The sequence below is a fragment of the Arachis hypogaea genome, chromosome 9 (genome assembly GCF_003086295.3).
Source record: "Arachis hypogaea cultivar Tifrunner chromosome 9, arahy.Tifrunner.gnm2.J5K5, whole genome shotgun sequence".
NCBI lineage: Eukaryota > Viridiplantae > Streptophyta > Magnoliopsida > Fabales > Fabaceae > Arachis > Arachis hypogaea.
In genome coordinates, this window is record NC_092044.1 from 10749738 (window position 1) to 10765976 (window position 16239).

The following is a 16239-nucleotide window of genomic DNA, read 5'->3' on the forward strand; positions in this document are numbered from 1 at the left end:
ACACCAAGAAAACGAAATCCAACTCCAAGCCGGGTTAGGTGCTCTCTGTGATGGAAAAAACTTCGATGTGGGCTTCTTTGTTGATTCCAGCTACTACCAGGCACTGAAATTTCTTCTGGGATGAGGACCTAGCCGCCCAAGCGAGGTGGACATATTGGAGCCTTCTCCAAGCTGCCGCTATCACGAGGAAGATGGAGTCAATCTTAGCCTAGTGTCAGATTTTGGATGAAAAGTACAAGATGGCTCAGCGTGAAATTATTAAGTTGAAGGCTGAAGGAGAGACCTCGGGGGCTAAACTGAGCGAAGCCAAGAGGAAGATGAAGGTGGCAGATGACGAGATCCAACGTCTTGTTGATCAGGACATTTCCCTTTCAAAGCAACTCAACACCGCTCAAGGTTAGGCCGAAGTGGACGAGAGAGTAAGGTGAAAGAACTAGAAAAAGAGCTGGCGGAAGCCGTGAGATCGGCTGGCGCAGCTAGCCTTGAGGTCACAAACATGAAGAAAAAGAACAAGCATATTATCAAAGATGCCCGGGACGCAATAGCTGCTACTGAGGAGGGGATCAAAGCCCAAGTCTCACTAATTGTCCTTGAATTCGACATCTCGATTGTTGGTGCTTTTAAAATGATCCAAGATGGCAAGATCGTTGACATACTGAGGAAGTGAAAAATTTGTAATTAAACTTGTAATGTTGATGTCTTTTTGTTTGCTGGGCCGATGTGTTGCCCTTTTGAACTCCCGATTTGTGGGCTTGTTAAAACTTGGTTTATTTTCATGTATGATATTGGTCATTTATTCGTGTACCGATGGATATCCGTGTGTCTTCGTGCAAGGGCTTCTGAGTTGATCAGTAATGGGAAGCCATACTCGTAACTTGGTAGTAATTTCCAAACAATAAATTTTAACACAAAATACTAGTAGTTTTAAAATAATGAGCCTCATCAAAATCCCTTGCCGTTGTTCCGAGCTGACGGTAAGGGAAAAGAGTACCCCTTTTTTCATATATCATGAGACTACAAGTAGGCTTACAAGATTAAAACAAAGTAAATAAAAATGAACACAAGGAATGAAATGAATACGAGAAAGAAAAGTAACCAAATCGTGAGACCATAGCTAGGAGACCGTCTAAGCCTTAGGAGTAGAATCTTCTGAGGTTCGCCGCATTCCAAATCTTTGGTATCTCCTTCCTATCTAGTAGCTCGAGCTTGTATACATCTTTTCCTTGCACCTTCCTTACCTTGTAAGGTCCTTCCTAGTTAGGGAAGAGATTCCCTTCCCCTGGTGTCGACGGACCGATGTCGTTGCGTCGTAATACCAGGTTTCCCTCTTCGAATCTTTTGTTATGAACCTTGCAGTTGTAGTGTAGTGCCAACCTCTTCATTAGCGCTACTTACAACAAATGGGCGCTGGTTTCATCTACTAGCTCTTTTTCGGCCGCCTCCTCAACTCCTCCTAATAACAACCTTGGGCTGGGTTCTCCTATCTCCACGGGAATCATGGCGTCCATGTCGTAAGTGAGATGGAAGGGCGTCTCTTCGGTAGACGATTGCATCATTGTCCTATAAGACCATAGGACCAATGCCAACTCGTTTGTCCATGAATCCTTCCTTTGATCCAAATGCTTCTTCAGTCCCTTCAGAATGACTTTGTTCACTGCCTCTACTTACCCGTTACTTTGAGGGTGATGCACAGAGGAAAACTTTTGCTTGATGCCAAGGCCTGATAGGAACTCTCCAAACTTCTTATCTAAAAATTGAGTTTCATTATCCGATATCACAATTTCAGGGATTCCAAACCTTGCGACCACTTGCCTCTACAGGAATTTCCTATAGTTCGCAAACGATATACTTGCCAAAGGTTCTACTTCTACCCATTTGGTATAGTAGTCAATGGCTACTAGTTGGTATTTGACTTGGCTTGGGGCCGTCAAGAAAGGCCCAGCAAAAAAACTCCCCAATAGAAGAAAGGTCGAGAGGCTATGATGGAGCTTAGCTCCTCTGCCGGTGCCTTATGAAAGTCTGTGTTTTCTTGGCATCTGAGGCACCTCTTCACTTATTCGCTGGCGTCAATCATCATAGTACACCCCTAATGTGGTGTCTACTACACCTCTCGTGTACCCCTAATGTGGTGACTGAGCCCTCTCTTGTATAACTGGTCTTGCACTACTGCATATTTAGCGGCCTCTCTTCTTACGATCTTAGCTTCTTCCCTGTTTTCTGACAGCTTACCCTTCTCAAGAAATTGCTGGATCGGGTTGATCTAGGAGAGAGCTTCCTCTTGGCTTTAGGCCAAACACAAGGCCACCGATGGCGCCATTGTTCGGTTGTCCGTTGAACTGTTGGCGAAAAGTTCGTTGGAGGTGAGGGTCGGAACCTGAGTGCGAGGGTTGAGATGTTGTGGGACCAACAGTCGTCAATAGGTCGGCGGGTGGGGCCACCTGCAAGGACACTCTGATACCAAAATAAGCCTCCGTACGAGGAGGTGGCTAATTTGAGTAAAAGTGACGTACCTGAGGAGAGGGTAAGTCCCTCTCCTTTATCCCTATCTGTTCGAGTGGGTCCTCTTACTCAGGTCCAACCCCTTAGAAACTTTCGCCAGCTGTCCGAATCTTCTCTTGTGAAGATCGAGTTACATCGAGGACATCTCATTGTACGGACAAGGTGCGAGTTCGCTTAGTAAACCTCCAATTTTATATTGGGTTGGGCCAGAATATGTTTCTTTGTTTATTTGCTTTTTCTTTTTTTCACTTTGTTTTCGTATTTCTAAAAAAATTATGGACAAGAAGAATAAAGAAGAAATATTAAAGAAATTTTATGACGATAAATATAGAATAATTTTATGATAAATAAACTTTTGAAAAAAATAAAAAAAAAAACAAATTTTTAAGCTAAATACAAAAATTTTATAATAATAAATACATTTTTTATAAGGTAAACACAAATAAAAAAAACATTGAAAGCAAACAAAAAAATTATTAAGATAAAGACAGAAATTTAATTATGATAAACATATAAATCTTTTAAAAGTAAACACGCAAACTTAAAATATATATATATATATATATATATATATAATAAATATTGAAATTTATTTACAATAAAACATACAACATTTATAAGAATAGGCTCAAAATTTTTTTAAAGTAAATATACAATATTTTTAGAAGAAAACAGAGGAAGCAAATACAAAAATTTCGTGACAATAAACATAGAACTTTCTTCAACATAAACACTGAATTTTTTTTTTTCCTACTAATTTGTTCATATACAATTGGAAGGTCTTCTAGGTACAATTATTGTATCTATCTCTTTGCAATAGACACTAATACACTAATTAAAATCACTATATATTCACTTCATTCAATTTGATCTACAAACCTCTTCCAAACCCAGAGTTATTGATATAAGAAGCAGCCACACAAAGAAAAATCAGAAAATAATGAACATATTGCAAGAAAAAAAAATGAAAACTCAAGTGCAATCGATTTTACATGAAGTCGACTGCACTTGAGTTTTCACAAAAAAATAGTGAATGTAGTCGGAGATGTTGAGATGAGGAAGAAGTTACAAAAGTTAAAAATTTATGTGCACCATTCACCGATTCACGTATACATTGAGCAAGTAATTCTTGTTGGAATGATTTTGAATAATAAATTAACGGATCAACTTAATTAAATTTAATTATTAAAATCACTTGGTTATATATAAGTATCTTTTAGAATAGTTCGAATTTTATTGCCAAATTTAACTGTACTTGTAGGTTTCCATTATCCATTCACCTTATTGCATCACAATTATATTATTAGAGTTGGTCTTCGGAATAAATGACAACATAAATTAGACAATTAATGATTAGCATGCAATATGATAGAGTTTTCTTGTGTAGTTTTTTCTTTTCATTTATTTATGGGTTATGGTAAGTAATTAATGACTTTTTTAAATAATGTGAACAAACATCAATTAAATAAAAATATACTATATTTCTAAATTATCTACCTAAATTTTAATATTATAATAACTATTTGCACACCTAATAAAATGAACATCGATAGAAAAAGGGCATACAAGTATAGAAAGAGTCAAACTACTACTTACAGAACAACGGAACAAAGAATAGACTAATAGAGCCTGGTCTTATTGGTACTATTATAAATTATGCTTGAATTAAATTCATTTATACTTAAATATTTATTGATGAATTCACTCGTAATCTTCTTAGATTTTTCCTGATTCTTTTATGTATCTTAGTCATTGGATTATCTTTCTTTTGATTCAACTTTTCAACTGTATACTTTTCTAGCATTATTTTCCTAATAAAAATACTCTTAACAATCACTTTTTTGAGATGTGGGGATTTAAATATCTTGATGTGATATTATTTTGGGAGGAGAATATAATGTTAACCAGTTTAGAAAGCGTTAATGTACATATATAACTTCTTTACAAGTTGGCGTTGGACATGTTTACCTTTCATCTCACCATGAAGCTTTAGAGAAAATTATGGTACTTACTGTTTTGTTACTCAAGCTTCATTAGCGTATAATATGACCCTTGCAAGCAAACACAGGTTCAGAAACTCTAACACATTTTCAAAAATCTTATAGGTTGCTCTACTATAAAGATGTAAATATATAAAGATATATAGAGATTTTATCTTATGGTGACACGTGCTATGATTAAAGGAGTATAGTGTCATATTTGTACTAGCTACGGATGACTTTGGGAGCTTGAGCTGAGAGGTTGTTGTGGCATAACGAGATTTTGTGAAATCGGATTCCGTTGGGTGCTCTGGCTTTCGAGCCTCAGTTTATGATAATGAATGTTGGGTCTATAAATGATAATATAAAGGTTATTCAAGCAATGTAAGTTTTTTCATTCAAAAATATTTTTGAGAAAAAAACGCATTTCTTATAGATCACGTTGATGAACATTAAATAATAGTAATAAAAAAAACGTAACCATAATTAAGTAATTTTTGCACCTGCATGATGAAAAAAAATTGACAACTGGAGGTGGAGAGGAGAGGGAGAAAACAATACAATTAAGTATGTAACTGAAGCAAAAGCACTTATGTTCATACCAAATGTATCAACTCCTTTATTTTTTAATCATCATAAATTCGTATTTATATGATCATAGTATATTTAAAAAGTTAAAAAATAATAATTAACATAAAAGGCATCTATAATTATAACAGCTAAAACTTTTTTTTACAATAATGTCATACTACTTATTTAAAAAAAAAATTATATGTCTATAGACATATAAATATAATTGCTTCTTGTTCGTCCTACTTTGACTCGCAATTAAAATTGTCCAATGTGAAAATGACAACATAATTTAAAATCCTTTTTTTTGCCAGTTTTATTTCAATCAGAATAATTTTTATAGATATTTAAAAATATTAAATAAACTCCGCCTATGTTATACCTGCAGCACATAGCCGATCCCAAACCCGAATAAAAGAGGAGGGTTGTGTTAGGTTTTCAATAGCCAACATAAAAACATAATAGAATCTTCATGACATGGATCAAAGATGTTATTGCACTAAAGTTAGGTCGTTGCCCGGAAGCAACGCGCTGTATGACTTGCATACAATGTTAAATGAGCAAGAGCCATAGCATCGGTGCCCGGGTGTAATGTTAAATGAGCAAGGATTCTCGTGTTTTCGTGAATGGACGAGAGTAAGTAAGTTAGTTCACAAAGAAAAAAGTAAAGGTCGAAGCGACAAAATATTGAGATTTGGGATATGGAAGATAGGCATTTTAACAGGAAAATCCATGGAGGTGGAAGATACCATGACAAGGAGAAAGATTAACATCATGTGCCTACAAGAAACAAAATGGGTCGGTACGAAGGCTAGGGAGTTGGATACTGTAACACCCTTACTTTTAACACATCATGATCGTACTAAAAGTTCAGGTGTTACTTACCTCTAATCTTTTAATTTGTTACTATATTTATTTAATATCAAGCCTACTTCATAAATATGAACCGAGTCTTTAATTATTAATGCGAAAAGTCTGTACTTTAAAATCACATAGTCACATATCATATTCACATAATAATAAATACATAGACTTATTTACAATGGAAAAACAACCATTTGTACCCATGAACTTTACGAACGCTGACAAAAGTACCCACTAAAGAAGGAAACTAATGTTGTATCCATCAAAGATGGATTCCGTACGACAAAAGTACCCAAATCCTAAATTTATGTTGACTTTTTAATAAAATTCCAGAATTACCCACACCATTATCTTCAACCCCTCCTCTCTTCTTTCCCAAATTTCAAACACCTTCATTGCCTAAAAATCGTAAACTCAATACCTAAAAACCCCAAATTACCATTTTCCTAACCCTAATCTCAATACCCCTTTCAGCAAATTTCAACCCTCTCTTTATTCTTTTCATCAATTTTACCACCTCCTTCACCAACACCATCATCACCGCCACCGTCAACAACCGTCAGCCTCATCTTCCTCCTTTTTCACTGTCACAGCCCATAAACAACAACAACTTCACTCTAACTTTTAATTTTACTTCTCATAATCACTTCTCCAATCTCAAATCCTATCAACACTTTATTACCGTCATTACCATCACCACCCTTCCTCCATCACTTTCAATACAATGTCAAAAGGAGAAGCACCTTTGGATGCTAAAAATTAAAACTTTGGCAAGATCGCTTTGGTGGGGTCGCATGTGAGTAACACAGGAATCTTGCACATGATGGTAGTGATTTGGGAGAGTGAGAAAGTTCAATTTCGTTAATTATATAATAAATTTGTAATTTGTACTGTTGTAAATATAGGACCTTTTTTCCATGGAGTCCATGAGGTTGAAGTGGACCTAGGAGGAGTTGAATCGCACCACAGGACCTTGCGCGCTGGATCTCGGTTTAGTCTCACTTCCGGAGCTTCTCCATCTAGCGTTGCGTGGGAACGGATGGATTGCCTGATTGTCTTGTTGTCGTCTTTGTCATCGTCAACGTGAAAAGATGACGGCAGTGGTGGTTAGTAGAGTAGTAGAGAATAGAAGGTGGTTAAGGTAGTGTCAATGGAGGTGTTTGAGATTTGGGAAAGAAGAGAGGAGGGATTGAAGATAAAGGATGGGGTAATTCTGGAATTTTATTAAAAAGTCAACATAAATTTAGGATTTGGGTACTTTTGTCGTACAAAATCTATCTTTGATGGATACAACGTTAGTTTTCTTCTTTAATGGGTATTTTTATCAGTGTTCGTAAAGTTCATGGGTACAAATGGTTGTTTTTCCTATTTACAATTCTTTAAACACAAATCCTACCCCTCTAATAACCAAATAATAAAGGTGTTTGTTACAGTACGATCATAAATCCATACGTACCGATACGTTTAAAATATGGACAAATAACAATAAGGGTATTTTATAAGGGTATTTTAGTAAAATTAGTGATATAATATATATTTTCTTTTAAAAAAGAGGTAATGACCAAATCAGTACTCGAAAGATTCAAACGCTGACATTTTGGTACCTCACTATTGTTATTGACAAAATGGTCCTTAAAAGATTTTAAAATTTGACAAGCGTATCCACGAGTTCACCAGAGCACATTTCCGACAAGCACAGTGCTGACATGGCCACTGCGTTTTGATGACATGGCAAATACCTCCCCCCAACCCTAATTCTTCTCCTTCTCCTTCCCCCTCCCCAATGCACTCCCCCTTCCCCTTCCTGAATGCATTCTCCCCCTCCCCAACCCTAATCCTTCCCCCTCCCCCTCTCTAACCCTAATTCTTCTCCTTCTCCTTCCCCCTCCCCAACACACTCCTCCCTTTCCCTTCCTGAATGCATTCTCCCCCCTCCCCAACCCTAATTCTTCCCTCCCCCTTTCTAACCCTAATTCCCCATCTCCAACGCACTTCCCCCCTCCTCAGTCCAAAATCCCCCTTTCTAAACCCTAATTCCCTTCCCTTACCTCTTTGAATTCTAATCCCCTTCCCAACACAGTGTCTGACACTCTCAACTCACTCTCCCCCAAATCAGCAGTAGAGCTCAACCTTCTCAGTCTTACAGAGCTAGTGTCATCGACACCACGCTGTCGCCATCTTGTCGTCGGGTTTTCTGCGTCGACCAGTGTCTCCTTCGTAGCATTGCGTTGTCTAAACGCCTTCACCGTTGTCGCCTTCACTGCTTGTATCTGCTTGCTGCTAGCCCCCAGTCGTTGCCATGCCTCCTCTGTCTGGGTTTCATCTTGGCTCTATCGTGTCCTGCCCCCTCTGTGTCTGGTGTTCTTCTTCTATTCTTGCTTTGGTGGTGTCTGTATTAAGTTTTATTTTATTTTATTTGATTATTGTATATGAATTTGTTTCTGAGTTTTATTGTGATTAATATTTTTGAATGATAATTTAACCTAAAAATTTGGGACAATTTATGATTTGGGGCAACTCTGTTGATGTTGAGGTTGTTGTTGCTGTGAATGGTGGTGTTGAGGGAGGGAGAGGGAAGTGTGCGTTGGGGAAGGGGGAGTGGTGGAGAGAGAGAGAGAGAGTGTGGTGGAGGTTGTTGTTGCTGTTGATGTTAAAGTTGTTGTTGCTATGAATGGTGGTGTTGAGGGAGGAAGGGAAAGTGTATGTTGGGGAGGGGCTTGTGATGCGGCGGGGACTGCGATTAGGGAGAAGTGTGCGTTGGGGATGGGGGTCGTGACAGGGAGGGAGAGGGAAGAGGAGGGAGTGTGCGTTGGGGAGGGAACTTTGAGGGTGGTTTGCCAAGTCACTAAAACACGGTGGCCACATCAGCACTGTACTTGCCGGAAATGTGCTCCGGTGAACTCGTGGGTACGCTTGTCAAATTTTAAAACCTTTTAAGGACCATTTTGTCAATAACAATAGTGAGGTACCAAAATGTCAGCGTTTGAATCTTTCGGGTACTGATTTGGTCATTACCTCTTTAAAAAAATTAGATGTTGATGTGGAAAATAAATTCCACATGGCTTATTGTTATTTGTCTATATTTTAAACGTATCGGTACGTATAAATTTATGATCGTACTGTAGCAACCACCAATAATAAATGTCAAGGGAAAATTAAATTCTAGGACTAAACTAAATACAGAAAATACAAACACATATATACATTAAAGCTCTATAGTCGGTCGTGGCTTCGTGCTAAAGCTTCCTGAACCTGTCACTGAAAAAAAATTTCTATAAGGGAGTGAGAACATCGTCCTCAAAAGAATTTTCAGTAGAGGGTTTAAGAATTGTTATAAGAGGATATTTAAAAGAAAAATATTTTTCAATTGCACTGATTATCTCTCGTCTTATGAATCTTTTTTTTAAAACCAATTGTTAATGATCTAAAATATTTTCAAAGAAACAATATTTAATTTTTCAAAAATCCAAAACCTTCTTTTCTTGTAAGAAAAATCATAATCAATTTCCTATACGGTATGAATGACCGACCTGTTCCAAACATAGGTTCATTAAGTTTATGCTGAACCAGCTTGATTTTTTATACTTTACTAACAACTCAATCAAAAACCAATCACAGTCTTCAGCCCTTCACATAATCAATCAACACAATCATCATCTCATTACCATTAATCTCAAAAGTATCACATCATAACAAATACAGACAAAAAGACAAGGAAAGCACAGGTATAGATAGCAGTTATAGTATATAGCTCAGATAACAGTTAATAACAGTTTAACAATTAGGCAAACCAAAATAAATTCAAACTCAAGCAAAGCATACAAATGCATATGATGCATGCCTGTCCTATTGCTGATGATACCATTTGTCAATTATATAGCCAACCCCGACAAGGGGTGAAAGATATAGAAAGACCTAAGAAGATCATCTATGAGGTGGTCAAACGAGATCTCATATAAATGGTCTCTCTGTAGACATAATATTATTGTTTATTTTCTGTTTCTATTATTTTGTTAAAAATAATAAATAAAACAACCAAAAAATTAAATATTAATAAATTATTATTTTCTTACAAAATTAATAATATATATGTAATCTTTTGAATAGTATATAGAGGTAATGACCAAATCAGTACCTGAAAAATTCAAACGCTGACATTTTAGTATCTGACTATTGTTATTGACAAAATGGTACCTAGATGTTTTAAAAATTTGCCAAGCGTATCCTCGTGCTTGCCGGATCATGGCTCCGGCGAGTAAGATGCTTACATGTTCACCGATTTTTGCTGACAAGAGAAATTTATTTTGAGTTGGAATTTGTAATTAAAAATATTATTCCAAACCCTAATCCCTCCCCTTCCCTCATCGTAGCCCCCTTTCCCTTTCCCTTCCCCTCCCCATGGCAGCCCCCTTCCCTCTCCCTCTCTCTCATATCATCTCATCTTATCTCATATCATTTCTGCAATAAAAAAGAACAATAATCTAATATCTCAAAATTACATCCTTTCAAAGCAGTGTATGCTTCTATCTGTGCCTTTATATGATCTACGATGGGAGGGAGAGGGAAGAGAGCAGCGAAGGAGAGGAAAAGGGAAGGGGGATGCGATGGGAAGAGAAAGGGAATGGGGGAGTGTGTTGGGGGGCTGCGATGGGGATGGAGGGGGAGGGGAGGGGGCTGCGTTGGGCAAGGAAGGGCTACGATGGGGAGGGAAATGGAGGGGGAGTCTGCGTTGGGGAGGGAGGGCTTAGGGTTTGGGGGGTGGTTTGCCATGTCACCAAAATACGGTGGCCATGTCAGCATAGTGTTTGTCGGAGATTTGCTCCGGCAAACTCATGGGTACGCTTGTTAAATTTTAAAATCTTTTAAGGACCATTTTGTCAATAACAATAGTGAAGTACCAAAATGTCAGCATTTGAATCTTTTGAGTATTGATTTGGTCATTACCTCTAGTATATATTTTAATAATATATATATAATTTTATATTACGTAGTAATATTTTAAAAAATAAATATTTAACATATTTTTTTATCTTAAACTAAAATAATTTATCATATATGTCAAGTAATATAGATAAAATTTAATTATTTTATATTTTATATTGAAATAAAAAATTTTAATATGAATTTATTTTTAACATAAAAAATGTTACTCTATACTTATTGAATTTAATAATAAAAAAGATTCATAATTTTTTATATGTTGATATGTTCTGTATTGTTTATTTAAATTTACTCTAAAAATAGAAATGTTATTATTTGTGTAGTAATATGCTTTATATTAATTAAAGTCTTTTAATATTTTTTTATAATCTTAATTAATTTTTATTTTATAAAATCTAATAATATATAAAAATGACATCTTTTAATATTTTTTTATAATATTAATTAATTTTTATTTTATAAAATCTAATAATATATAAAAATGACATATTTAATGTGTACAAAATTATTGATCTCATATTCTCATTTTAGACCCCATCTAAAAAAGACTCCATAAATATAATGAAAGAAAATTAGATCTCCTATATTTTTTGTATACAAAGGGCCAAAGGTCCAAGATCCCCTATTTTAATATACTATTCCGGGTTAATGTTCAAATTCGTCCTTGAAAGATCACGCGATCTTTATTTTCGTCTCCAAATAATTTTTTTAATCAAATTAGTCCCTGAAAGATAAACTGTTAGTCAAATTAGTCATTCCGTCAATTGAATGATGACGTATCACGTTAAGTGCCACGTGGCATGATGATGTAACACGCCACGTGACAGGTCAGTAACACGTGGCACGCCACGTGACAGGTCAGTGACATGTGGCATGCCACGTGTCACTTGACATATAAAAAAAAATTTTATTAGTCAAAATAGTCCTTGAAAGTACATACATAAGTCATTTTCATCCCTCAAATTTTAAAAATTAGTCAAACTAGTCCTTATATAATTTTTTTTTATTTTTTCTTCATAAAATTATCTCTCTCCTTTAATTCTTCTCAAAATCTCTCTTATTCTTTTCTATTCTAAAATTTTTTCTTACATTACTACATTTTACTGGAATATATATATATATATATATATATATATATATATATATATTGAAATGTATGTATTTATTAATCTAAACAAAGTTATATGCTCAAAATCAAAATTTATGTATGTTAACCTAAACAAAGTTATACCACTATTTTTTTTTACTACATTTTTTTTTCCATTACGATATTACTTATATATAGGATGTAATGGTAGTAATACTTAGAGTCAAAATTCAAGAAGATCCACAAATTTTGCTTCAATTCCAAACTTTACAAAATATTAAAAATTTGTTGGTTAATTATTATTAAGGGTAAGTACTGTTTTGGTCCCTAAAGTTTAGGGCCAGAATCAAAATTGTCCCTCTTCTAATTTTGGATTTAAAATCATCCTTAATGTTTTTTATTGTATTAAAATCGTCCTTATAATTTTTTTGGACAAAAATACCCTCACCACTACCAACACAATTACCTCCTCCACCACCACCACCAACACCAACACCAACACCAACACCACCGCCACTGCCATCGTCGCCGCCACAACCAGCACCAACACCACCACAGCACCACCAACACTAACACCAACACCAACACCAACACCACTACCACCACCACCACCACCACCACCACAGCAAACAACAAACAGAGATCAATTAACAAACTTCTTCCATCAACAGCAAACAACAATTCAGAAATTAAGAAATTTAGAAATCAAGAAAACCAACAACTCAAAACCAACAATGATTCAACAAATCAAAAATTCAACAAATCAAGAAGCAGAAACAGAAATCGAAGCAAGAAGCAGAGGCGAGCAGCAGCGGCGAGGCGGCGACCAGCAGCGGAGAGGAAGCCGACGACGACGAGGAGGTCACGGCGGTGACCTCCCTGTTTCTCCCCCCTTCTTTCTCTCTCCACCCCCGGTAGCGTGGCGAGGACGACGGCGGCAGCGCGGCGAAGACGCGGTGGTGATGAAGGCGCGGCGGCTCCAAGCCCGTGACCCCCTCACTCGCGATCCATCTCTCTTCGTGGTTCTGCTCACGATGGCACGAGGCAAACGGCGCGATGGTGGCGGCGACTGAAGCACGAACAGCGGCGACAGGGTCTGACGGCAACAACGCGAACAGCAGCAACGCGAGCAACAGCAAGCTGCTCCCTCCCCGGCGCCATCCCCCTCCCCCCTTCCCTCCCCTGCCCCTGCACCTTCGTATACCCCCCACCCACGCGTTTTCTTCCCCCTTCCCCAAACACGCGTTTTGTTTTTTTTTATTTTATAAATTTTATTATTAAAATAGGAATAGAGGTAGTTTAGGAATTAAATTAAAAATTTTAATAAAAAGGACGATTTTAATACAAAAAAAATTAAGGATGATTTTAAATCCAAAATTAGAAGAGGGACGATTTCGATTCTGGCTCTAAATTTTAGGAACCAAAACAGTACTTACCCTTTATTATTATTATTATTATAAACGAATTGCTTCTTAAGCGTAATATGTGCAAACATCATAATAAATTTTTGTGTGTTTCATATGTTTGAGATAGATTATATAATTTTTCTTTTAATTTCACAAATCAATGAGATAAAATGAAATAGGAAATATTATACCTATGCATAACACAGGCTACTCTGCACTAGTACATTATATAAATAGATATGCTTCATATTAAAATAAAATTCCTTTTGTTTTAAATGAAATATTTAAAAAATTATATTAGAATATTAAGATTCAAAAAGTGATTCCATAAACCAATTTTTCAATTATTGAGTTTTACTATATAAATTAAATAATAATAAAAGTTATAATTTTAAAAAATTTAAAAGATTTAAAATTTAAAATAATTACTATATTATTTAGTAAAATTTAAAATATTAAATTTTTAAATATATAATCAACAATAATTTGATAAACTCATTTAAATAAAAAAATTCACATAAAAAATTACAATTTGAAAATGTAAAATTTTAAAATACAAATGACAAAATAACTTTATAAAAATTTAATTATTTTATTATTTTATGTAAAGAGAATTTTGTTTATTAAGATTTAAAAAATAATATTAAAATTAGTAGTATAAAAAAATATTATAAATTTAATATTATAAAAAAATTATATAAGGATTAGTTTGACTAATTTTTAAAATTTTAGGGATGAAAATGACTTACGTCTGGACTTTCAAGGACTATTTTGACTAATAAAAATTTTTTTATGTCAAGTGACACTGACCTGTCACGTGGCGTGCCAGATGTTACTGACTTGCCACATGGCGTGTCACGTCATCATGCACGTGGCACTTAACGTGACACGTTATCATCCAATTGGTGGAAGGACTAATTTGACTAACAGTTTATCTTTCAGGGACTAATTTGATTAAAAAAATCATTCGGGGACAAAAATGAAGATCGCGTGAGCTTTCAGAGACGAATTTGACATTAACTCATACTATTCCCTTCAAAATATTAACACTCCTAATATTTAACATTCATATAAATACACCTCTATGCAGCCAACAAACTCTTGCCACCAAAATCCAACAAGAGGCCACTCATTAGCCATAGTATGAAGAGCCTACTTATCAGCCCATTCGTTGGCCCATTAAGACAATTTCGTTATCCTTTACTATTACGTTACGGAGAGGACTCCTAAGTCCTAACCCAGCAAACGAAGCCGCTACTCCAACACACAAGTCGTCTACGAATGTTCAGCATCTGACAAGGGCGCCATCAACTTTTTACATGCGTGTCTCAATCCCAACGGCTAAAGCAGAACCTCTTTATCTCTGTACATTATGAGATCTGTATGCTATAATTTTCCTTCAACTAAATATCAAATTCTTTATATTCCTGTATTTTCATCCAATAGTAATTAAACTTAGCATGAGATAATTTGACACAAAAATATCTAAAATTTTTAAATTTTTTAAATATGTAAATTATTACTCTAAAAATACTTATAGAACCAATATATAAAATATTTAGATTTAATGAAATATAAAGTGAAGTAAAGTTAGGTGCCTAACCGTTTTTTAAACCAAATTTTTAATTAAATCATTGCACGTTTTGTATATATGCGGGAGCTGCTTTTTATGCAAATTTTTTTTAACCAAAAATAGGAGACTCAAACCCGTAACCTCTTAAATGAGTATAAGAAATTATGTCATTTGAACTATAACTCATTGATTTTTATATATTTTTTTTAATGTTATTTCTTTGTTATTTTACATTGTTGTTTAATTTCTTCTCTTTTTTTTTTTTTACTCATCCTTTTTTATTTTTACCATCATCATTCTTGTCGTTTTCATTTTCTTCTTCTCTTATATATGTTTAGAAAATTAGAATACAAAACTTTGATGTAAAATACATAAATTTTAGTATACAATACAAAAATTTTTAAAGAATCACATGCTAGAATATTAACACTCAACCAATAAAATACACACAGTATATCAATTTTGGTGTACATCACCAGTGACGGACCCAGAAAAATTTTGCAGTGGGGGTAAAAATATAATAAAATTTAGATAAATAGATATATTTTTTGGATTTTCACAATACCCAACAAGTTAAGAACTAATCCGTTATGAATATGAATTTCATTTAAGAGTCTGCAATTAGCCAATAAGTTGCTACACATACGAGATAAAATTCGAACTCTCAACACTTGCTTAAGCGGACAACGATTAATCTGATCACTCGACCAACCCAAATTGATTTAGATATATTTAAAATTTTAAATTATAACTATATATACATATTGATAAAGACTAAAAATATACACACAATCACTTATTATAATATTTTTAAATAATAAAAAGATAATTTTACACACAATATAATATTCAAAATAATAAAAACAATAATTTATATTGGCTTTCTTTTTATTTTTAACATAATAATAGTATTTTTTATATATGTTCTTAAAAAATTATTTTATTTTTTATTATTTCATATTTAATTGTTAAATCTATTTATTATAGTCTTTATGGTATAAATAAATTTTTTAACCAAAATAATTACTATAATCAAGACTATTTTAATAATAAATATTAATACAATATATTAATATATAAATAATATTTTTTATCTTAAATAATTTTTTAAAAAATCACTAATAATTTAAGTTGTATTTAATTAAAAAATTAAGTTTTAATTTAATTATCAACTAATTAATTAATATAATAAAATTAATTATCACTAATTTTGAGTTTATTTATGTATTTATTATTATATTAACCCAAATTTAATAATAATAATAATAATAATAATAATAATAATATTATTATTATTATTATTATTATTATTATTATTAT